Raw genomic sequence first — 23433 nt, forward strand, 5'->3', positions numbered from 1 at the left:
ACACACACTGAAAAGAAAAAGCAAACAAAATTATGGCAGTCAACAAAGAGGAGAGCGCTGACAGGTCTGTCGTCTCTCCGAGCCAAAAGTAAAGTGAGCTAATCACCAGTGTGTGTGAGGGGGGAGGGGTAGCTAGCTACCCCTCCCTACCCCCCCGCTAACTAGCAGTGGGGTAGGAAACCCTCGTTAAAACTTTATGGCTGGTCATCGGCTGCGCCGAAGTAATTACCCCATGTAAATAGCGTGGTTTGTATTCAGTTACGGAACAAAGTATTTTTACCCTATTTGATAACCTTCCCAATCTTGGGGGACCCCCAGTGGGAAACCAGGGTTTTTGGGTGGGAAATGTATTAAAAAATTCGTTTTAACATACGAATAATAGCACATGTAGAATTAACAATAAACAAGGCCACCAGCTAACCTAAACAAACTACCTAACCTATCCCAACCTAACCTAGTAGCCATATCCTTATTGGGGGGGGGGTGGCCTTCCACCCCCTGCAACACCCCGCCCCTCTCACACAGCCATATTAAATACAAGATAGCCTAAAACCCTTTGTGTACTTACTTAAGTTGGAGGGTAAAGGTGAGCTGCACCTTTCTGACTCAATACCCAATGCACCATAACCTCACGAATGAATGAGCACCAATCATGTATAGTTTTGTGAGAAATTCTTGATTTATTTCCAACAAATTTACAACTAAATTCAACACCAATATAATTATATACAAATAACAAATTAGATTCTATATCTAAATATGACAAATTCGAAGATAATTTGTATTTTTCCTAACCATACAAACCTTAGCTATTTACAAAGGGTATTACTTTTAGCGTAGCTGAAATGGCGAGCCATTAGAATTTAACGAGGGTGTATTACCCCCGCGCTAGTTAGCGGGGGGGTAGGGGAGTGGTAGCTAGCTACCCCTCCTCCCCCTCACACACAGGTGAATACTCACTTTCACTTAGAGGTAGGACTTGTCTTGGGGGACAGGGCTGGCGGGCAAATATGTGTAAATAGCTAAGGTTTGTATGGTTAGGAAAAATACAAATTATCTTCGAATTTGTCATTTGTTCCGTAACCGAAATACAAACCACGCTATTTACAAAGGGTGACTTATCCCTTAGGAAGGGTGGAAAGTCCCCAGCCATACTGGCTTTGGCTTTACCCGGGGACTCAGAATCCGAGTGAGTCGCACTCGAGAAAAGGAGTCCCTGCACCTCACAAGTTCCTTGCACCGCAAGGAACCATGTGGCCTACGTAAGCTTGTGTGTGAAGGAAGAAGTGTGACCCGTCTTAGGCAGTTGACCTGGAGTTCCAGAAGGAACTCTGGGTTAGGACGTTCCCAATACCACCTCGTCAGGGTATGGGGGACGCGACAGTATTGACTCAATACTCGGAACACAAGGAAGCATGGTTTACCTGCAGAGGTTCGAGGTCAGCTATGCAGAGACCAGGATGCTGCTTCCCCGTAGAGGGGATGATGAAGAAAGAAGTAAGGGCCAGACATACTTCTTTCGTTCATGCAGACTAAAACCTGATAACAATGCCCTCAACCTTCTGCTACCTGTCCAAAAAGGAGCCTGAGGTTAGACCAGCTGTTGTGTAGCCACCACAGAGCGATAGAAAACGTATCGAGACTCCTGTGGGTCACGCCCTGCAGGAAGCGGGCTGCGAAGGTCATCAGACGCTTCCAGACTCCAGCTTGTAGCACCTGCGTCACAGAGTAGTATTACTCGAAGGCGAGGGACGTTGCGATGTATCCAACATCGTGCTGTAGGGCGACGTGACGGGGGAGGGTCTGAAGACAGGTCGAGATGAATGTCCTTGAGTCCGGGCTGAAGAGGTATACTGGTGACTCTCCCCCCATGTCCTCCTTGTGTTCCCAAATCGGCTGCAACTGAGGCCAAACTGCAGCTGTTCCCAGCGCTAACCTCTCGATTCCTGTACTGGCAAGAAAGAGAAGGTCTTGGGACATCAGACACAGAATGGAGACTCAAAATCTTGAATGAATCGGACCGAAGGGTCGGGACCCTCAGATTCTGAGTCTAGCCAACAACTCAGGAGCGAGCCTGAATGTTGCCTTCCCCTCTTCCTTAGAAAGGGGGGGAGTAGTAAGAGACCAAGAAGATTGCTTACACACTGGCCGTGGCCAGAGTGAGCAGAAGACCCAAGGCGGAATACAATCCGAGGCCTGTCGTAAAAGGGTCTTGAGAAGATCTCTTAAAGGACTAAAAGTCCGAGCCATGCTCCAAGTTGGAGGTCTTCCTCCGACTAGGGCAGGGACGATCGTAGCTTCGCATGAGCGAGAATAGATCCAGCGGGCAGGAAAAAGTTATTCCTTTAAGCCTGAAGGTCAGGGAAAGGCTGAGCGACAGGCTTCATTGCCAAGAGCGGAAAGGAGTTTCCTCCCGCCGAAAGGCAATAAGACCGTTATTGCTGGAGAAGAGGCCTCACGGGAAGAGGTATATCTCCCACGGCACCAACCACCTTAGACTCTTCACTTTGCCTGGGAGACCCCTGTGGAAGACTATCGCAGATGACGCGACCTCCGTACCGCGACTGTAGCGGGTTGTCTCTTCTAGAGGAGGAAGCGTAGTGTCTCCAGGCATGAAGCCGAAGCGACGCCCCGGTTCGGGAGAGATGTCGCAGTGTGGTTGCTTGAGTAGCCTGCGCCGTGGGAGAAGCTCTCCCGGGAGTTCCGTCAGGGGAAGCAGAGGGTCCAGAAACCGTTCTGCGCATAGTCCCAGTGGAGCTCTCCCATTGAAAGGTTGACAGACAACCTGGTTTTGTTGAGACCCATTGTCCGCAGACAAAAAGGAGGGAAGACGCAGGCGTCGAAGTTGTCCCACCATCACCGGAATGCATCTTGCCAGAGTCTCGGGGTCTGAGACTGGGGGGAAAACTAGCGGAAGCTTGAGGTTCCAAGCTGTCGCGATCAGGTCCCCCAGATCAGCACTTGCTGGTTACCCAAGGTCAAAGACCCCTAGGTACACTCTCTCTATGAGGCTCTGCTTGGATAGTCTGAGAGAAACATTCCCCTGCCTGGAATGAGAGAGCCGATGGTGGAATTGAGAGAATCTCAATCATCCCGGTATCTCTACTGCAAGATGTGAAGGTGTGAAAATGCGTCCCCTGCTGGTTAGCATGAAGTCGACACGCAACGGGGCGACTTGGCAGGAGCGGTAGGACTGAAGAGGGGCCAGACTAAGGCCCTTAAGCCTGCCTGAATGATGGAGAGGTATCCTTCAGGTCTTGACCATAGGCCTGGACCGGAACATGCCCCCCCCCCTTTCCTTTGACGAGTCCGAGAACCGCATCAAGAATGTGGGGAAAGGACGAGAATATCCACTACCATCAAGAGGCTCCATAGGTCAACACCCATTGCAGGTTTAATAGTTCCGCTGGTCCCATAGGGCCAGGGAGTCCGGTTAAACATTGCCTGCAGCCACCGGAACTTGGATCGCCCCACATGGAACTTATCCTGAGGCGACCGTTCGGACTATAAACGGGTCAATGAGGAAAGAAGAACTAGGAAACGTTCCAAGGTAGGGCTGAAAACTCTGCTTGACTGAGAACAGGTACTGCGACTCTCCTCAGTCTTGCCACAGTCAACCGAAAGGAAGGCTCGGAGGATGTGGTAACAGAATCTGGCGTCCCCAGGTGGTCACCCATCCAAGTGCCGACGTTGCTTAACCTCGCTGGACGGACGAGAAGCGGGGTTTCCAACGTGGTAAGGCGGTTGACTCAATATCATGGCCAGATACTCCAGATGTTGAGGCAGAGGAAGAGAAGGCTCCAAGCAAAATACCATGAGCCCACACTCATGGTCAGCATTCGGAAGCTTTTCCCGGTGCTGAAGAAGGTCGAAACCCGAGCCTACCGGAGTTGACCAGCCCTCCAAACAGCAGAGGAGGCGGAAGTCTGCACCTGAGCGGCCAAGAGGAAGGCAGGGAGAGTTCTCTGGGGAAACAAACCTGCTATGCCACGGCGGGATAGCCACACTGCATCATAAGCAGGAATACTTGCAGTTTAGGCTGAATTCGACGAGCACCCTGGAAGATGGATGGAATGGAAACTGAAAGTACCCGTCCTTCCGATCCAGGGTTAAAGGAGTCCTGTCGCCTCGTTACCAGTCTGATCGATTCTGCTGGTCTACGCTGGCCGAAGTTTGTTCGACAAACTTGATCAGGGCTGAGAGGTCGACTATGGACATCCCCTCTCAGATCCTTCCTTACAAGAAAGGATCGACTGAGGGGGCCGGGGGTGAAGCCGTCGATGATCCTAAGGAAGACCTTCGCCTAAGGTATGGATCATTCTGCCCAACCGGGCAACTCTGCTGATGCTATGGCATAGAGGTTCAGAGACACTGAATTCGCTGACAGAGACGGCAGGCGCGATATCCTTGGCTACTCACAGAGATTGTGCGGGAATGGGCATCGGGAAGCTGTCATTCGGATGAGTAACCTTAAGCATCCTCCCAGCGAAAAAACCTGCAATCCTAGAGTTCGTGAACTCCTTTTAGGACTATGCCCCCCCGGGGGAGTCTCCCGTGCCATCTGTTCCTGACAGGAGGAAACTGCAATTGGACACCTTGTCCCAGTTGTCGTAGCCGATAACTTAGGCCGACGTGGTTGAAAGAAAAGGGAGCTGGAGCCCTGCAGAGTCTGGAAGAAAGCGCCTTGGAGGAGTGAAACCGGAAGTCGATTTACTCCGCACAGCAGATGTTTAAGTCTCTGTCCTTGGGCAAAGACAAAACTCTTCTCAAGGATGGAAGGGTGTCTGAGGTCGTTGACCTCCACAGATGAGACACCCGAAGGAAGCCTTCAGTCAGTGCGTCCAGATGGTAAAACATCGAGCTTGTCCGCAAGTAGATACTTAACGACGAAAGGCCAAGGTGCCTGAGCTCGAGAGGAGGAAAGTACCCTTGATCTTCCTGTAGCTTCCTTGAACCAAACCTCGGGCCGTAACCGAGGAGGGAAAGAACCTGGTAAGCTCCCAGAGGAAGAGGTAAGCAGTCACCCCTTGTCCGATGGAGAAATCTTCAACGGAAAGCCCCCCCGCCAAAAATCCTTCCAGGGCGGGAGAAGGAGAGAGTACTCGTGCAGGAGAGGGGACCCTCGAGACCGACCTCTTGGGAACCAACTTCGCCCTGGGGGAAGTCACCACGAAGTCCACTCCTCTCTTTCTCTTCAGCGTAGGAGAGACAGCCGCTGGTTTGTTACCCTGGCCGGTGAGTGCTGGTTTCATAACCCTCATTAACGCCCGTGCCAGCGGATCAAACCATGTCTGCTGCTCCAAGGACACAGAGTCCGAAATCCTCGCTAAGGTGAAAGGGATCGGGCGATCCTTTGGAGAGGACACGACGGTTCCTGCCTGAAAAGAAGGTGGGAAGAATGCTGTACTGACCTGTCTTCGTCCTGCACTACCAACCTGTGCTTGGATGGAGGTGATCCCGAGTGCCGCCTAGGAGCACGCGTCCCTGCTGCTACCACCGGCTGTGGAATTCGCCGCGAACTATGGTCGCGCGAGGGCGAACGGTCGCGCAAAGGCGAATGGTCGCGCGGGCGCACAGGCGAGTGGTCGCGCGGGCGCGCAGGCGAGCGGTCGCGAGGGCGCGCAGGCGAGCGATCGCGCGGGCGCGCAGGCGAGCGATCGCGCGGGCGCGCCGGCGAGCGATCGCGCGGGCGCGCAGGCGAGCGATCGCGCGGGCGCGCAGGCGAGCGATCGCGCGGGCGCGCAGGGGAATGGGCGTGACGGCGAGGGATCGTGCTGCCGCGTAGGTGAAGAAGATCGCTGGCGGTAAGCGATGGCGAGCAGCATGTGTAGGTGAATGATCGCGTGATAGGGTGCGATGGTGATCAGCATCCGCAAGAGGGCGAGCGTTCAGGGTTGTGCGATGAGGAGCAGCATGCGTAAGCGGGCTATCGTGCAGGGTTGTGCGATGGCGAGCAGCATGCGCAGGTGAATGATCGCGTGAAAGGGTGCGATGGTGATCAGCGTCTGCAGGAGGGCGATCGTTCAGGGTGGTGCGATGAGGAGCAGCATGCGTAAGCGGCCAATCGTTCAGGGTTGTGCGATGGCGAGCAGCATGCGCAGGTGAAATGATCGCGTGAAAGGGTGCGATGGTGATCAGCATCTGCAGGAGGGCGATCGTTCAGGGTTGTGCGATGAGGAGCAGCATGCGTAAGCGGGCAATCGTTCAGGGTTGTGCGATGGCGAGCAGCATGCGCAGGTGAATGATCGCGTGAAAGGGTGCGATGGTGATCAGCATCTGCAGGAGGGCGATCGTTCAGGGTGGTGCGATGAGGAGCAGCATGCGTAAGCGGGCAATCGTTCAGGGTTGTGCGATGGCGAGCAGCATCTGCAGTTGAGGGTCGCGCGATGGCGGTCAGCATCTGCAGTTGAGGGTCGCGCGATGGCGGTCAGCATCTGCAGTTGAGGGTCGCGCGATGGCGGTCAGCATCTGCAGTTGAGGGTCGCGCGATGGCGGTCAGCATCTGCAGTTGAGGGTCGCGCGATGGCGGTCAGCATCTGCAGTTGAGGGTCGCGCGATGGCGGTCAGCATCTGCAGTTTGAGGGTCGCGCGATGGCGGTCAGCATCTGCAGTTGAGGGTCGCGCGATGGCGATCAGCATCCGCAGTTGAGCTAGTAGCTGGCGAACCATGTTCCTTCAGAAGTGTTGGAGAACGTTGGCGTGCCAGCTGTAACACACGTGGGCGATCTGGAGATCGCTGGCGAGCTGATGATCGCTGACGAGCTGACGATCGCTGGCGAGCTGATGATCGCTGACGAGCTGATGATCGCTGACGAGCAGAAGGCTACGCGTGGAAGCCTGCGCAAAGAAGAAGAGTCCTTGACCCCGACCTGAACCGAAGTTCTAGATCGCGAGGGCGAACGTGGGCGCACAGGGCACGTAACAGGAACCACAGGGAAGATCATCTTGAAAGCGCTGACGAACAGGAGAGCGCTGACGAACAGAAGGGCGTGCAGGGAAACCCTGACACGCAAGGGAAGAACCCCCGTGGGGGCAACCCTTTGCCCCGAAGGGATCGTTGTCCGCCGGGAGACTGATGTCCGTCGGAAGACCGCTGTCCGTCGGGAAGACCGTTGTCCGTCGGGAAGACCGTTGCCCGTCGGAAGACGAGATTAGACTGCTGTCCATCTGCACCAAGACGGAAGATCGAGAAAAAGAAGTTGTAGGCTGCAAACGGAGATTCAAAAAGGCGCCTCAAGCACCCTTATAGGGAGATGAGAGGCCCTTACGACGAGGCGGACGGAGGGCCTTACGGCGAGGGAGGCCAACAGCAACAGCAACAGAAGAAACCTCCGAAGAGGAGTCTCTATGAGTGTACTCTCTCGCGAACGAAAGAGAAACACTTCGTGGAAGAGACTGGTCAGCCAGTGACCTAAGAGGGGCAATCCTCCGAAGAGGAGCTCCTGCAGTTGCCCAGCCCCTTGAGCGAAACTGCAGGTGCGACCGCTCAGCACCAAGAGCATAGTCGCACGAAAAAAAGGCAAGAGAAGAACCCCCCAAAAGAGGAAAAGCTCAAGCCTGGACAGGAAAAAAAAACTTCCCTCGGAAGGAAAGTTATCCGCCCAAGGAGGCAAGCCTCCTGACTGTTCTAAAATGAACTGGAGAGCTGTCCGTCGACACGGGAGTACTACCAGTAGAAGGAGACACGCCCCTGACGACAATACAAGGGGGGAGGCAGCAACAGCCGAATCCCCAGGACTCAACCAGACAGCTCACACCGTTGCTATATTACAGAAACGAACTAGATCGGTAACTGTAAAAAAATAAAACAAATAATATTAGTACACATTCATTCCCCCGGGAAGGCTCCGAAGAGGAATCCCGAGGAAAAGGAACAAGAATTACACAACAGGCACGTGCCCTCACAACCACTTACACTCGCGGAAGGAGAGCTGTAACCAAAACAGAATTATAACAATTATAATTATGTAACTATGTAATTATGTAATTTAAAAATGAATGAACACTAAAGAAAAAAACGAAAACCCCGAAAGGAATCGTTCTACAAGCTGAAAAATTAACAACTACAATTAGATTCATAAACTAATTGAGACAAAATGTACGGAGTAGCAACCCCACCCACACGGGAAGGAAGCTACAAGGGCGTAGTAAAACATAGTAAAAGGGTGAACGACCTCAAGAGAGAGAGAGAGAGAAAGACCGAAGTCAAACTCGATCGCAACCCATAAAATTAGGCCGTGGTGGCCTAACTGCCGAGGCCTCCACGTAGATATCGTACACTACACACACACATCTGAAAAGGAAACTTACTTATTTCTATACTCAAATATATATACAAACATGAAAACATGTTTACATATATATTGAGTAAAAGAAAAGTAAGCGATTAAGTAAAGACAAAACAGACAATGGCTGCCAAGCGAGGACCAAGACAGAGACGTCTGTCACAGTCCGAGCCAAAAGTGAAAGTGAGTATTCACCTGTGTGTGAGGGGGAGGAGGGGTAGCTAGCTACCACTCCCCTACCCCCCCGCTAACTAGCGCGGGGGTAATACACCCTCGTTAAATTCTAATGGCTCGCCATTTCAGCTACGCTAAAATTAATACCCTTTGTAAATAGCGTGGTTTGTATTTCGGTTACGGAACAAAAGACTTTTTCAAACCAAGTTCCCCTAAAAATAGATACGTAAAAACTACCCCTTTTTTTCACATACTTATTGTTTTTCAATATAACATGCCTTCTGCAAAAGTGAAATGCTTTTTCGCTAATATCAAGTCGGCACTTAGAACCAGCGGTGGGGCATATAGTGTCACTTTCACTTTTAATAGCACCGTAATCTTGGCAGTACTTATAATTCTTTCGATGTTACCACAATAATGCAAAACCAAATCTTTATAATTTAAATAACAATTGAGACAAGATCTTGGGAGAAAATCCACAGAAACTGATGTCAAAGTAGATGGTAAATGAGAAAATGCGCTATAAGTTGAAGGTTCACACTCCTCCATGGCTCTCTAAAGACTGAAAAAAATAGCGTGACGGTGGAAATTGTGTAAAAATTGTCGAAAAGTGTTCAGTTTTCTAGTAAAAACGTCCCCTGATTGGGTATTCAAGTCATGTGATTCTAGTTTTTTAAAATGCTCATCCCAAGTATAATGTAGATGATCATCATTGGTTAAAAACTATGACGTTTGGGTGACGTTTTGCAACATAGAATACAGTCGATGATGTAATAATGACATATGAAAAATTCACGTCTTGCAGGTACAGTAGTGGGATGTGAATGTGGTCTGACGACTCCACACCCCAGCTTGAAAAATCTGCGTCACTGAGAAGTTTCTCTTGAATGCCAGGGACGTAGCTACGCCCGACATCATGTGCTCTGGGGCGATGTGAAGAAGGAGGGTCTGGATTCAGTGCATGGTCTATGACCTTGCGAATCCATGCTGAGATTGTGTTCTTGGTGACCCTCCTCTTGGTCCTTCCTGTGCGGACGTTCTCTTAAGATACATCCTCAAATCCTCACTGGGCATAGTATGAGATGGTCTGGGTCACCTGTTACAGTACGGAGGCTATAAATCCAGAAGGAGTCGAATCCTGGATCCGCTACTCCCGGGTTCTGAGTCTTAGCAATAGACTCAGGGACGAAGCTGAACGTTACCTCTCCCCATCCCCTTGAATGGGCGATGTAATAAGAGAGACCATGAAGTTCACTGACTCGCTTGGCCGAAGCCAAACCTAGCAGGAACACCGTCTTCCAAGTCAGGTGGCGATCGGTTGCCTGGTGTAATGGTTCATAGGGAAGTCTCTTGAGAGACCTGAGAACTCAAATCATGTTCCATGGGGGAGGTCTCACTTCTGACTGGGGGCAGAAAAGTTCATAACTCCGTATGAGTAAGGAAAGTTCTAGCGATGAAGAAATGTCCATTCCTTTCAGTCTGAAGGGGAGGCTTAAGGCTGAGCGATAGCCTTTCACTGCCGAGACTGACAAGCGCATTTCTTCACGCAAATGCAGGAGGAAATTCGCTACTGCTGGAATAGTGGCATCGAGTGAAGAGATACCCCTTCCACGACACCAAACACAAAAGACTTTCCACTTTGCCTAGTAGACTGCTGCTGATGACTTACACAGGTATCCAGATATCCTAGTCACAACTTGTGGTTGTTTGATTAAATTGTGTCGTAGAGGGAGTTCTCTTGGGGGCTCCGTTAGGACCTGCAAAAGGTCCGGAAACCATTCTGCGTGATGCCCTAGCGGAGCTATGAGGGTCATTGAAAGATTGTCCGATGTTCTGGTCTTGTTGAGTACCCTCCTAATCAGACAGAACGGGGGAAAGGCGTAAACATCGATGTTGTCCCACCGTTGTTTGAATGCATCTTGCCCGAGAGCCTTGGGGTCTGGGACTGGGGAACAAAACAGCGGGAGCCTGAAATTCAGGGCCATTGCGAAGAGGTCCACAGTCGGAGAACCCCACAAACTCAGGACTTTGTTGGCTACTAGATGATCCAAAGACCACTCAGTACTCACTATCTGAGATGCTCAGTTCAAGTTGTCTGCGAGCACATTCCTTTTGACCGGAATGAAGCAAGCCAATAGTGGTATCGAGTGGATTTCGGTCCATCTCAGTATCTCTACTGCTAGATGGGATGTGTGTTACATAAAAGTACCTCCTTGCTTGTTGATGTAAGCCATTACTGTGGTGTTGTCGCTCATCATCACCACCAAGTGGCCCGCCAAGAACTGTTGGAACTATTGAAAGGCCAGAAAGACAGCCTTCATCTCTAGGAGATTTAAGTGGAGGTACTCTTCTGACTCTGACCAGAGGCTTGAGGTCATGTGGCACAGCACGGGGGCCCCCCCACCCTATTTTTGAAACATCTGAGAACAACATCAAATCTGGGGGAGGACGAGAAGATCCACTCCCTTTTGTAGGTTCTCGTCTGCCACCCACCACTGGAGGTCTGTCAGTTCCACTGATCCCCTGGGGATCCGGATATCCAGGGAATCGCGAGTCTGATTCCATCGGGACTTGAGTTGCCACTGGAGGGATCTTATCCTGAGGTGACCATTGGGAACTAGACGGGCCGGCGATGAAAGGTGACCGAGGAGACGTAACCACGTTTGGGCTGAAAGTTCTTCTCGTCTGAGAAAAGGTCTTGAGACCTTTTTCAGCCTTGTTATCCTGTCGTCTGATGGGAAGGTTTAATGGAGATTGGTGTCTATTATCATGCCTAGGTATACCAGTCTCTGTGTAGGAAGCAGAGAGGACTTCTCGAGATTTACTATGATCCCCAGATCTTGGCAAAGTCTCAGAAGTTTGTCTCCGTGTTGAAGAAGGGTTGACACCGAGTCTGCTAGGATTAGCCAGTCATCCAGGTAACAGAGGAGACAGATGCCTATCCTGTGTGCCCAAGATGACACTAGGGCAAATACTCTGGTGAAAACTTGAGGTGCTGTGGAAAGACTGAAGCACAGCACCTTGAATTGGTATTTTCTGTTGTCTAGGCTGAATCTTAAGTACTTCCTTGAAGACGGAAGGACTGGGATGTGGAAGTATGCGTCCTTCAGGTCCAGTGTACACATGAAGTCCTGAGGTCTTATTGCTAGTCTGATAGTGTCTGCCATCTCCATGCTGAACAGAGTTTGTTTGACAAATTTGTTCAGGGCCTGAGAGGTCGATGACTGGTCTCCAGCCTCCAGACACCTTTCTTAAAAGAAAGAGTCGACTGAAGAAGCCTGGGGACCCATCGAGGACCTCTTGGAGAGCTCCCTACTTCAACAGTCTGGACTTCTGCCCGAAGGGCCTGCCCCCTTGCCAATCCCATGGCAAGGGAGTCTATTGACACTGGATTCCTGGTCAGGGGAGGGGGTGATGTTATGAACGGGACGCGATATCCTGAACGGATCACGGAGATTGTCCAGGAATCAGTCCCGAGATGCTTCCACATGTCTGAGCAACTTTGCAGGCATCCCCTCACTGGTGAAAACGCAGGGGGAGTGCCTATCCTAGCGTTTGCGGCCTCAGCCGCTCCCTCTAGGATTCTTTCCTCCCCTGGAGGACTTTTTGCCTTTCTTGTCCTTGACAGAAAAGGGCTTATTAGACACCGTTGTCTTTGCTGCTGGTTTCGTCGTCACGGTCTTGGTTGGATGGGACTGTTGAGGTGCTGGAGGTTTACAGGGGTTGGATGTCAAAGCCCTATGGAGGAGGGTGTCTCGATGAGACTTCCTCCACCTCTCAGCAGCAAGTTCCACATCTTTAGGCTCAAACAGGTGGGCCCCCTCTAGGGAGGAATGTCTGAGCCTATTTATCTTGACGCTGGGGACCTGTTGGTGGAACCTCTCAGACACTGCATCTCGACGTTTCAAGATAGTGTTTGCCCACAATTTCGAGACTTGGTTCACAAGAAACTCGATCGTGCGAGTGCCTGAGAGTAAAAAGGTCGCCATTGGAGAAATCCTCGGATTGTATCAGGATACCCAAGGTCCCTATCCAGATGTCCAGCCACGAAATAGCTTGCATCCCATACTTAGTGACCTTTTCCTGGTTAAGGACTTCGGCCGCCGAGAACGAGACCTCCCGGCTGGAGATTCTCTCAAGAGGGACTCCCCTGGTTAGCTCTTCTAGAGAGTGGTGAAGTGGAAGAGCTGAACTGGGCTCCTCCAGGATCCCAAAGTACCTCTTCTTCTGTACGCGACGAGGTGGGAGGAGCTTGTTCGTAGAGCCGGCACGTTTGGAGGAGGCAAACTCAGAGAGCTGTTGGGCGATCTTGTCCTTGGTACTCTTTAACCCTCGAGACCAGGGCAGGGCTGCACTAGTCTTTGAGGGTTTCTGAGTGCCGAAGACGAGGTCTAAGATCGTGTCTTTGCCCTCTCGAGGGGGTATCTCTGGGTCAGAAAACCCATTGAAAAGCCTCATTAGAGTCAGAATATCCCAGCATGCATGTTCTGATTCTTGTTGGTCTCCTACTGATGTTGGACTTGCAGCAAAGTCTTCTTCTGTCCCCAAGAGCTCTTCTTGGGGTGAGTCGCAGACATTCCTTGAGTGGCTGGCTGTCTCTGTTCCTGTCCTGGAGGAGGACTTTGGGAGAGTCTTACAGTCTTTGGACTCCTTCCTGGGAAGGAGGTAAGACTCCAACATTGAAGGCCTGAGTGTTGTGTCCCTCCTGATCTCTGATTGAGGGGAACTCTCCGCGTGAAGGTAGGTTTCCTCTAATGGTGGGATGGAGGAGTGCCTCTCCTCGCACGATTCCCTTGGTGAAGGATGGTCTTCATCAGACAGGAAGGGAGATTATTCCTGGAGAGATACTGGAGGGACTACCTCGATGGTCTGCACGGAGTCAGCTTCACCCTCGGGGAAGTGACCGCGTCGGAAACTCCTCTTTTCCTCTTCAAAGTGGTAGAGGAAGCCATGGTTCCGTGTACCGAGTCCAAAAGTGTAGGCTGCTCTGACGAGCGGTCGGACAGGACAGGCTTGAATGCCTGTGTTACAGCTCTGACTAAGGCACTGAACCAAGGATGCTGACTGACTGATGCTCTGTCAGGCATATCCCCTGAAGGGAAAGGTTCCATACAAGGAGTCACCGTAATATGTGGGTCCGCCTTAGATGGAAGTTTAGGGATCCTGAACCCCTCTGCTGGTGCCTGTTTCCCTTCTCCCACAGGGAACGCTGGAATGCGTTTGTGGAGGGGAATGAGGCGATGGTGACCTTGCCGGATGCAGTTCCTGCGGCTGTGGCTGTTGGCGCGCGTGCGTGTGCAAAGGAGAATATTGGCGCGCAGGAACTCGTTGACGCGCAGGTGAGTGGCGCTGGTGCGCAAGAGATAATTGGCACGCAGGCTGGCGCACAGGAGGGCGCTGGTGCGCAGGAGAGTGCTGGTGTGCAGGCTGGCAAGCAGGAGGTAATTAGCACTCAGGAGAGTGCTGGTGCACCAGAGAATGTTGGCGCACAGGCGAGTGTTGATGCGCAGGAGAGCGCTGGCGCGTGGGAGATCGTGGGCGCATAGGCGAAGGGGGCGCAGAAGACTGCTGATGTGCAGAAAAGCGCTGACGCGCAGGAGATCATGGGCGAGCAGAAGAGCGCAGGCGCACAGTAGTGCGCTGGTGCATGGGTGACCCTGGGTGTGTGAGCGGAGGTAAACATGGGCACGTGACGCGCAGGAGAACATTGGCGCGCGGGCGCATGAGGCTGCTGCCTTCTATGAGGGCGAGCAGGTGAAGGGGCACGCCGAAGTGCTGTAGAGTGCTGACAAGCTGCTGGTGAGAGCTGATGTCCTGTAGATTGGCGAGCTGCAGGGCGATGGCACGCAGCTGTGCACTTTGGTAGAGCTAGAAGAGGCTTTACCGGGGACAGGAACGGTGATGGCAGGTCAGCAGGTCTGAAGGGTGGATGGTCGGGAACTGGGATGTGCCCTTGTAAGGGCGAGCATCCATCAAAGGGGATCGCGAACGATCAGCAGAGATGTCCAGGGCCAAAGTCACAAGACTAGTTGCAGGAGCAGTGACAATCGATGAATGAAGGTCAGATGACTGCAGCAGAGGCTCCTCTGCAGGGGATGGCTGCGACGACAATGAACCAAAGAGGCGCCTTTTCACCGATGGTGAACAGAGACCTCTAAGGCAGAAGAGGAAGGCGAGCCTTCCGACAAATGCGCGCTCTGGGGGCCATAGGATCAGCAAGCTGGCCGTGTATCGCAGCAGTACTCCAAAGAGGAGTCTCTATGAGTGAACTCCCCCAAGGGAAAGAAACTCTTGCAGGAGAGACAGACGTTGGACTTAGTTTCTCCCCTTCAAAGGATGTTCAGGAATGGGGGAAACTAAGTCGACAGCAACCGCTGGAGAGTCTGGAGGGGCAGAGGAGTTGGACGAAACCGCATGTGACACCTCTGACACTATAATATCGACGAGGATCAGAGGATCTACCTCTGACGGCGACGATGACTGCTGAACAGAGGCACCCATGCAGATGAACTGTAGCAAAGCTTCCTTGGAGGGCAGACCCGTAAGACCAAGGAAGACCAAACCTCCAAAGGGGAGTTAGTGACAAGGCCTCACCTGGGGGGAGAGGTGGGGCCGCTTCACTAGGTGAAGCAACATCATCTCCTGAGAACCGGGGTTGACCGACATTAACTTGGTCTACGCTACTACTCGACGGTCTCTCGTAAGAGGCTGTACAAGTAGGAGCTTCGGAGGAAGGTCGGGAGACGGAAGAAGAGGACTTGGATTTTTCTCCCTTTGAAGGAACCTTCGAAGGAGAAATATCCCGCTTGGACGACTTCTTCCGCCATTGCCCAAACCTCTCCCACTGGGAGGAAGACCACTCCCTCCTCTCATTACACTTATTTTCACTATCACACCGATGACCTCTGCATACAGGACAAAGGGTGTGAGAATCAGTCTCCACCGCTGACATAAATGTCCCACAAGGGCGGCCGGAGAGTCCAGGACAGGTGCACATGGTCACAGAAGTCAACTTCACAAACACACACAAAGAGAAAAAGAAAAAGCAAAAGTCCTCAATGGCTGCCAATATTCGGCAAGGATGAAGAGCGGCAATGTCCATTCACCATCCGAGCCGAAAGCAAAGTGAGCTCAATCACAGGTGTGTGAGGGAAGGCGGTAGCAAGCTACCCTTCCCTACCCCTGCTAACTAGCGGTATGGGTAGTTAACCCTCGTTAAAATTTAATGGCTCGTCATTTCAGCTACACTGAATTAAATAGCGTGGTTTGTATTCCAGTTACGGAACAAATATAATTTTCCTAATAAAAAAAAAACTTTTCTGGGTAATTGTTTACAACACCACACTCTCCAATTAATCCAAAATAATGTAATCCTGCAGCTCTCATCTTCTTGCACAGTAATTAGGTGGTTATTTAAATTCTGGGAAAGCAACGATTAGCAACATATGTTGAGGAAGGGGGAAGGGGTTATAAAAAGAAAATAGCTTGGTTTCCTCACTAAACGTCTTGGAACTGACATATCAACACAGTCAACCAAACAGAATTCGTGATGCCAGCGTACATAAACAGAAGTTCGTGATGTCAGCGTACATTTGATATACTGTATATTCAAAATATACTTAATAAAAAATTGAGATATTACTCAACAGTGTCACTATTTGTAAATTGCATATTTTATGGACACTTTTGGGTTATTAATCCATTTTTAATCAAGTACAGTATACAGTGTTTTGAATATACATTATATCAAATGTACGCTGGCATCACGAACTTCTGTTTATGTACGCTGACATCACGAATTCTGTTTGGCTGACTGTGTTGACATGTCAGTTCCAAGATGTTTAGTGAGGAAACCGAGCTATTTTCTTTTTATAACTCCTTCCCCCTTCCTCAACATATCTTGCTAATTGGTAGTTGAATCAGTAGAACTTCAAAAGTTCAAAGTTGGAGCAAATGCTTTTTTGTTGACCAGGCGGACATGAGTCTTTTTATAGTTTATATATGACATATTTGTTTTTGACGTTGTTAATAGTTTATATATGACATATCTGTTTTGACGTTGTAGCCTTTTTTAGAATGATTTATTGTTAATTTGTTCTCTTCATTTATTTATTTCCTTTCCTCACTGGGCTATTTTTCCCTATTGGGGCCCTTGGGCTTATAGCATCTTGCTTTTCCAACTAGGGTTGTAGCTTGGATAGTAAAAATAATAATAATAATATTGCTTTCCCAGAATTTAAATAACCACCTAATTACTGTGCAAGAAGATGAGAACTGCAGGATTGCATTATTTTGGAGTAAATGGAGAGCGTGGTGTTGTAAACTATTACGCTTTTCTGAAACTAATTTTTCATTATTATTATAATTACTAAGCTACAAACATATTTGGAAAAGCCGGTTGCTATAAGCCCAAGGGCTCCAAAAGGGAAAAAATAGCCCAGAGAGGAAAGGAAATAAGAAAATACTTTAGTTACAAGAGGTAATTACCAATTATAATAAAATATTTTAAGACCAATAACATTAAAAGAAGATCTTTCATTTGTACATTATAAAAAGACTTATGTCAGCCTGGTCAACATAAAATTGTTGAACTGTCTGTTGAATGAGAAATGTTTACAGAATGCAACAATAAAAAGGTGACAAGTGAGCGAAAATACTAATGGATAATTATTCAAGTTACAACCGGAAGTACAAGGGATAACGCATAGTCTTAGGTTGGAAGTGCTACCGTATTTCAAATCATCATCATCATCTCCTAAGCCTATTGACGCAAAGGGCCTTGATTAGATTTCACCAATCGTCTCTATCTTGAGCTTTTAAATCAATACTTCTCCCTTCATCATTTACTTTGCACTTCATAGCCCTCAGCCATGTAGGTCTGGGTCTTCCAACTCTTCTAGTGCCTTGTGGAGCCCAGTTGAATGTTAGGTGAACTAATCTCTCTTTGGGAGTGCGAAGAGCATGCCCAAACCATCTCCATCTACCCCGCATCATGATCTCATCCACATATGACACCTAAGTAATCTCTCTTATAGTTTCATTCCTAATCCTGTCCTCCCATATAACTCGCAATATCCTTCCAAGGGTTTTTTTCTCAAAACTTCAAAATCTATCGGTGATTGTTTCTTTGTTATACCATGACTCATGTCCATAGAGTAACACCAATCTGACTAAACCGATATATTTTAAATACATGTTTTATTATTCGTTTACAAAAATATTAACAATCTACTGGTTTGAAAGCTACATCTTAAAAGTCACTTCACATTCACAGAATATGGTCATGCCACATGAGGATAAAGGCTTGTGCTGGCGTATGGCCCAATTTAGGCCTACTCTAAACCAATCTACCAAAGTACCAACTCTGTCAAGGTTTCTCTCCCCTGATTAAAATCTAACATTCCGTGCTAGCTGTTATAATTTCAGAATGTTTCAATTAATAGATCATGTAATGAATTAAAAACTAATTTGTAAAACGAGATTCGAGAACTTACTGTCATTGTTGTTGACATTGCTTAACCTAGGCTAGGCCGAGCTCCATGGAAATCTTCACTTTAGATGGAAATTACTTTAGTTTTCTCCAAATTGATCTTGCTGCACGTACAGTTAGATGTTATCCTTGCAGCTGATTAACTATAACACTAAAATGTTCAGCATATGTGCCAATTACGAAGTAAATCACACAACAGAATTTAATTTCTAAGGAACGGCACTGAGTGAAAGAGAACTATATTTTTTCCCCTTAATCCGAATAATTAGTTCAATGCATTAAGAATAATAAAATAATCTCTTTCAGCATAAATCATGTAAGTATACGTGCAATATAGAATTCATTTTGAATAATTTACGATGGTTTAATATATTCATAACAGGATGATAAAGAATTTTATGTAAATTTGTAGAAAAATCATTTATGAATGCTACCATCCGAACACCAATGGTCTCAGTTGCCGGATTTGATATAAATTTCTTTCTTTTTTTGGAAAAAAGAAATACGAAAATGTGTGTGTAATATATAATTCATTATCATTAAATTAACATGTTTTAAAATATAAACTATTATCATGCTAAAAATTGTAAAGTATAGAATAATTTTCGATGTAATACAGAACCACCCGAACACCAAAGTTATTGTTGCCGGATTTTATATTTATTTTTAAAAGTTCAATAGTAATGCTGTACTTGTTCATTTAAATGGAGTGATCCCTTTAAAAATGTTCAGTGTAGCGTAATGTTATGACCTTATTCGTGTTGATATATATTGATTTGTGTTTGGGATGTGCGACTATAGGAGAATAAGCTATTATAATGCAATCAATGGAAGAAAAAACTATTATACTACACCCTCTTCAATCAAGCACAACTTTGTGCTTATTATAATTAAGGTAAGTGAAATTTGTGCATCAGGATTTCATATTTTGAATAGCTGTATCGCCTGTATTATTTCTATGAATTCATATTCTATTTAATGTATTTATATTATATATTTATAAACATTTATATGAGTACAGAACGTTGCCGAAGATTGCCCCTTTTGTTGGATTTGTCAGATTTGTCTGGAAGTTCAGACACCAATAGTTTACAAATAGTGTGGTTTCCTTTTAAAATCAAAATAAAATTTTCTTGCTCAGACATCTAGGCTACATTTATTATAATACATATCAAGTACACACACACACACACACACACACACACACACACACACACATATATATATATATATATATATATATATATATATATATATATATATATATATATATATATATATATATATATATATATATATATATATATATACAGTATATATAATATATATATATATATATACAGTATATATAATATATATATATATATATATATATATATATATATATATATATATATATATATACAGTATATTTATATATATATATATATATATATATATATATATATATACACACTAAGCATTTACTTGCAACCAAAATAAGTGTCATTCTCGAAGGAAACAGGCATTTTTCTACATGGTAAAGCTGGTTTTTACTAGGATAGGTTTCCCCGACCGTAACTACAATAATACATAATTTGGTAAATGTGTAGGAGAGCTCTGCGCTCGATTTAAAAGTTTCTAAAAGTAGAAAACGAAAGAAAACAGTAAATTAGAGCTACAGTTACCTTGAAACTGTGAGATAATCCTCCTACAACCACCTAACTCTTACACAGAATATGTAAGCATAAACCTACTACTACAATTATGGGGGACCCCAGTGGGAAGCGGGGTTTTTGGGTGGGGGGAGGAGGAGAAAAGTGATTTTTCGGGGCACTACCGAACCTAATACAACTACCTACCCTACCCTGGGGGCCATGTACCCCTACCTAGGCCTACCGGGGGGGGTTCCGCCCCCCTGCGACCCCCCTTAAGGCCACAGTAATTTTCAGGGCACCACCGAACCTAAGACACCCACCTAACCTAGCCTATGGGGCCCTGTACCCCTACCTAGGCCTACCGGGGGGGAGGGGGCTCCGCCCCCCCTGCGACACCCCCTTAAGGCCACATTGAGTTTCAGTTCAAACGAAACAAATTCAAATGAAAACGCCTTTTGCAAAAAAAGGAACACAAACTTCAAATTAGTCTCAATATCTAACTTACCTTTGAAACAAGACACGAAAAAATTGCACCTCCTCTTCCTTTTCCCACGAGTAACCACACTACGATCACACCGGAATGCTAATTTGTTGTAATCTATACGGCATACATTTTCACAATTAGGGCACTTTTTCTCTGCCAAAATCAAACCATGACGTTGAGCAAATGCAATTAGCAAATCAACTTTCCCTGAATAATGTACACAAAAATCCCCATAAGAAATAAAGCAATTGTCACAAGTGACACAGTCGGAACGGGATGAAGGTCCTGCTAATTACTCCATACTTCACGGCAAAATGAGCTTTTCAGTTTGAAGGGAGATCAGAGACGTGCAAAAATATTCCTCCGTGGAACTTCACGTAAACTGTGGTAACTGGTGGAAAAATAGCAGGGATAAGTGAAGTAATAAGTGTCAGCATTGGCTAGATTTGTAAAAACCGCCATGATTGGTTTTCAAACAGTGTGACGTCAAGAAAACACCTGTTATTGGTTAGAATAGCATTGAGAACTAGTTTGCCATACGCAGTAAGGCGGTGAAACAGCTCATTTTAGCCAAGACATCACACAGTAAACAAAAACAAACACTTAGAAAAAATCCAGGTGAAACATAACTATACACACGAATATCTTCGTTAAATAGAAGCTGCTCATATATTGACTATTATATAAGCGTTCTATATGATATAATAGTGAATTGTAGGTGTTTAAATTCTTCAAGATCTTCCGCGGAGCTCTCCTACACATTTACCCATAATTTTAAGGGTTGTGAAATCCTATCTGGAGTGTATGTGGTTGGTTGGAACAGGCGTAGCCTAAATTTTCTTATTACTTGTCAAATTGATTTTCCTTATTAGGGGAAATATTATTTATATTTATCTGAAATATGATATTTAAAAGCTAATTTTATGATTTACAGAATATTATGATTTATGTTAAACTTTCCAGGAGGCCAGTTGTGAAGCATAGTTTTGAGACTTCTAGTAGGTAAGAATGTGTCTCCTAGGTTAGGTTAGGTAGGGAACATTTGGATTACTGTATTATTATTATTATTATTATTATTATTATTAGCAAAGCTACAACCCTAGCTAGAAAAGCAGTTTGCTGTAACCCAAGGGTTTCTTGTTATTGTTTCCTTTATAATATTGGTTTTTCAATATTAATCTTACCCGATGATCATGTAGCTGCAACTCTGTTGCCCGACAGAAAAAATCTACGGTCGGGATACGCCAGCGATCGCTATACAGGTGGGGGTGTACAACAACAGCGCCATCTGTCGAGTAGGTACTCAGGTACTTCTTGTCAACAAGAACCAATTTTCTCTCTGTCGTGCCACCGGCAAGACCTACTTGATACGCTGTTGTTTCTGGAGTTGATTTCACGCTTTTTGGTGATGTATTCTCTCTAGATATTAGCTTTCGCTGTACAGGAGTTATTATCATTACCTTATCAAGCTTTTTTTATTAGTTTTGGATTAATTGTTGACGAATTTGATAGAATTTGGATTCCCCCCTTGGCTAATTCAAGATGTCTGACCATTCTCAAGTCCCTAAGTACAGGCAGTGTAGCGCTAGGGACTGTTCTAGGCGTCTTCCGAAGGCCTCTATAGATCCTCACACCGTTTGTTCCAATTGTAGGGGTAAATCCTGTCAATTGGAAGATCGATGTGAGGAATGCGCTGGGCTTTCGGAATTTGATTTTAATGAATTCCTTAAGAATGCACGTAGGCTAGAGAAGGATAGGATCAGGAGGAGTTCGTCTCGCTCTTTTGATTTTTCCTCTCCCCATGCCCCTCAACCTATTCCTTCCCCTGTAGTGGTGACTCCCGACCCTTCTACTAGTGCTCAACCCTCGATGGCGGACATGATGCGTGCCATTCAGGCTCTTGGTGACAGAGTGGAGTCATTAGCTAATGACCGCAATCAACTCTTGGCCGATGTCAAAGAGTTGAAAGAGAAAAGTGCAGTGGGAAGTGTAGTGAGTGCAAGTGCGGTGAAAAGTGTCAGTGTTACGCATGAGGGTGCATCTGTTCGTGCCAGTCGTCCTCCCAGTCCGGGACCTCTTGCAAGCTCCCAAGCCCAGGGGAGAAGCAATGTCGAAGGACCAAAGGGTTCGACAGGCCTTGATCAGCGTACGGATGTACCCTCAGTGGTTGCGGACGTATCTTGCAGAGATCGTCCCATCCACAAACAGACGAGTGAGCCCATTCATTCCTCGTCTGTGGAAGAAGTTTCTAGGCAGAAACGTTGGACCAAGGTCTCACGACCTCTCAAGCGCAAGGTCCCTTCCGAGCGAGTCCAACGGCCCAGGTGTAGCCACTGGGTCAGTTCGGACTCGCCGCAGTCTTCCGAAGACTGCACACCTCCCAAGAGAGGTAGAGTGGTTCCGCAGCAGGCAATCACTCCGTCTGTTGCCGCACCAACCACGGTAGACCCTAAGTGGTCTATGCTGCAGTCTATGCAGTCTCAGCTTGCTTCCTTCATGCAGGAGTATCGTGCTGAGAAGGTTGACACTGCACCTGTTAACCTACAACCTGCCACGGTTGTGCGCTCAGCAGATACTGCGGCTGCCTGCTCCCACACTCCACCTGTGAGAGCTCCACCACCGATGCGCAGTCGACCCTGCCAGACGCATGTTGACGTTAGCCGACATGCGGCACCCTCCGTTGACATGCGTGAGCTACCGCATCAGCAGTGGGAAGGTGCTGTCAAGCTGCCGTGTTTTGACGCAATGCGGCAGTCTCCGCAACCCACGGCAGTCCCCACCACGCACCATCACTCCGCTTTTGTTGTTGCCAGCTCTCAGACTGACCAGCAGCGGCATGATGTTGGATCCAGTGCAGCTACGCATGCACCCGTGCTGCCGGATTCAGCCGTTCAGCTTTCTTCTCCACCTTTGCCGCTTCCTCCTCAGCATTCGGATGAAGGAGTCTCTGATGACGACGAAGCTGCGCATTTGGACGATCCGCACTCCGACATAGAAGAACCCAAGACTACGCCTCCCTCCTTAGACTTTAGGAAAGTCCTTGCCTTGTTTAAGGAGTTGTATCCGGACCAGTTTGTGTCTGCAACCCCGCGCTCACCTCCCTCTGAGTTCGCTTTAGGCATGCAGTCAGCAGCTCCTGCCTTTACGAAACTCGTACTCGCGCGCTCATCCAAGAGAGCTTTAAGGGTACTGGGAGAGTGGTTGCAGTCCAAGAAGCAACTTGGGAAGACAGCCTTCATCTTTCCACCGACCAAGCTTGCTTCCAAATCTAGCGTCTGGTATGCCACGGGAGAAGATCCCGGCTTGGGAGTTCCTGCCTCTGCCCAGGGCGACTTCTCAAGTCTGGTTGACTCTCCCCGCAGG

General features: G+C 47.7%; 1 protein-coding gene across 1 annotated transcript in view; it reads right to left on the minus strand.

The window, feature by feature from the left end:
* The window catches only part of LOC137625927 (uncharacterized), a 205809-nt gene extending 187468 nt beyond the window's left edge, over nucleotides 1-18341 (minus strand). Inside the window, exon 1 of the mRNA XM_068356940.1 lies at nucleotides 17954-18341. The gene's annotated coding sequence lies outside the window, so the exon portion shown is untranslated. The remainder of the gene's footprint in view (nucleotides 1-17953) is intronic.
* Nucleotides 18342-23433: the final 5092 nt, after the last annotated feature.

The sequence above is a fragment of the Palaemon carinicauda genome, chromosome 33 (assembly GCF_036898095.1).
Source record: "Palaemon carinicauda isolate YSFRI2023 chromosome 33, ASM3689809v2, whole genome shotgun sequence".
NCBI classification, from domain to species: Eukaryota; Metazoa; Arthropoda; class Malacostraca; order Decapoda; family Palaemonidae; genus Palaemon; species Palaemon carinicauda.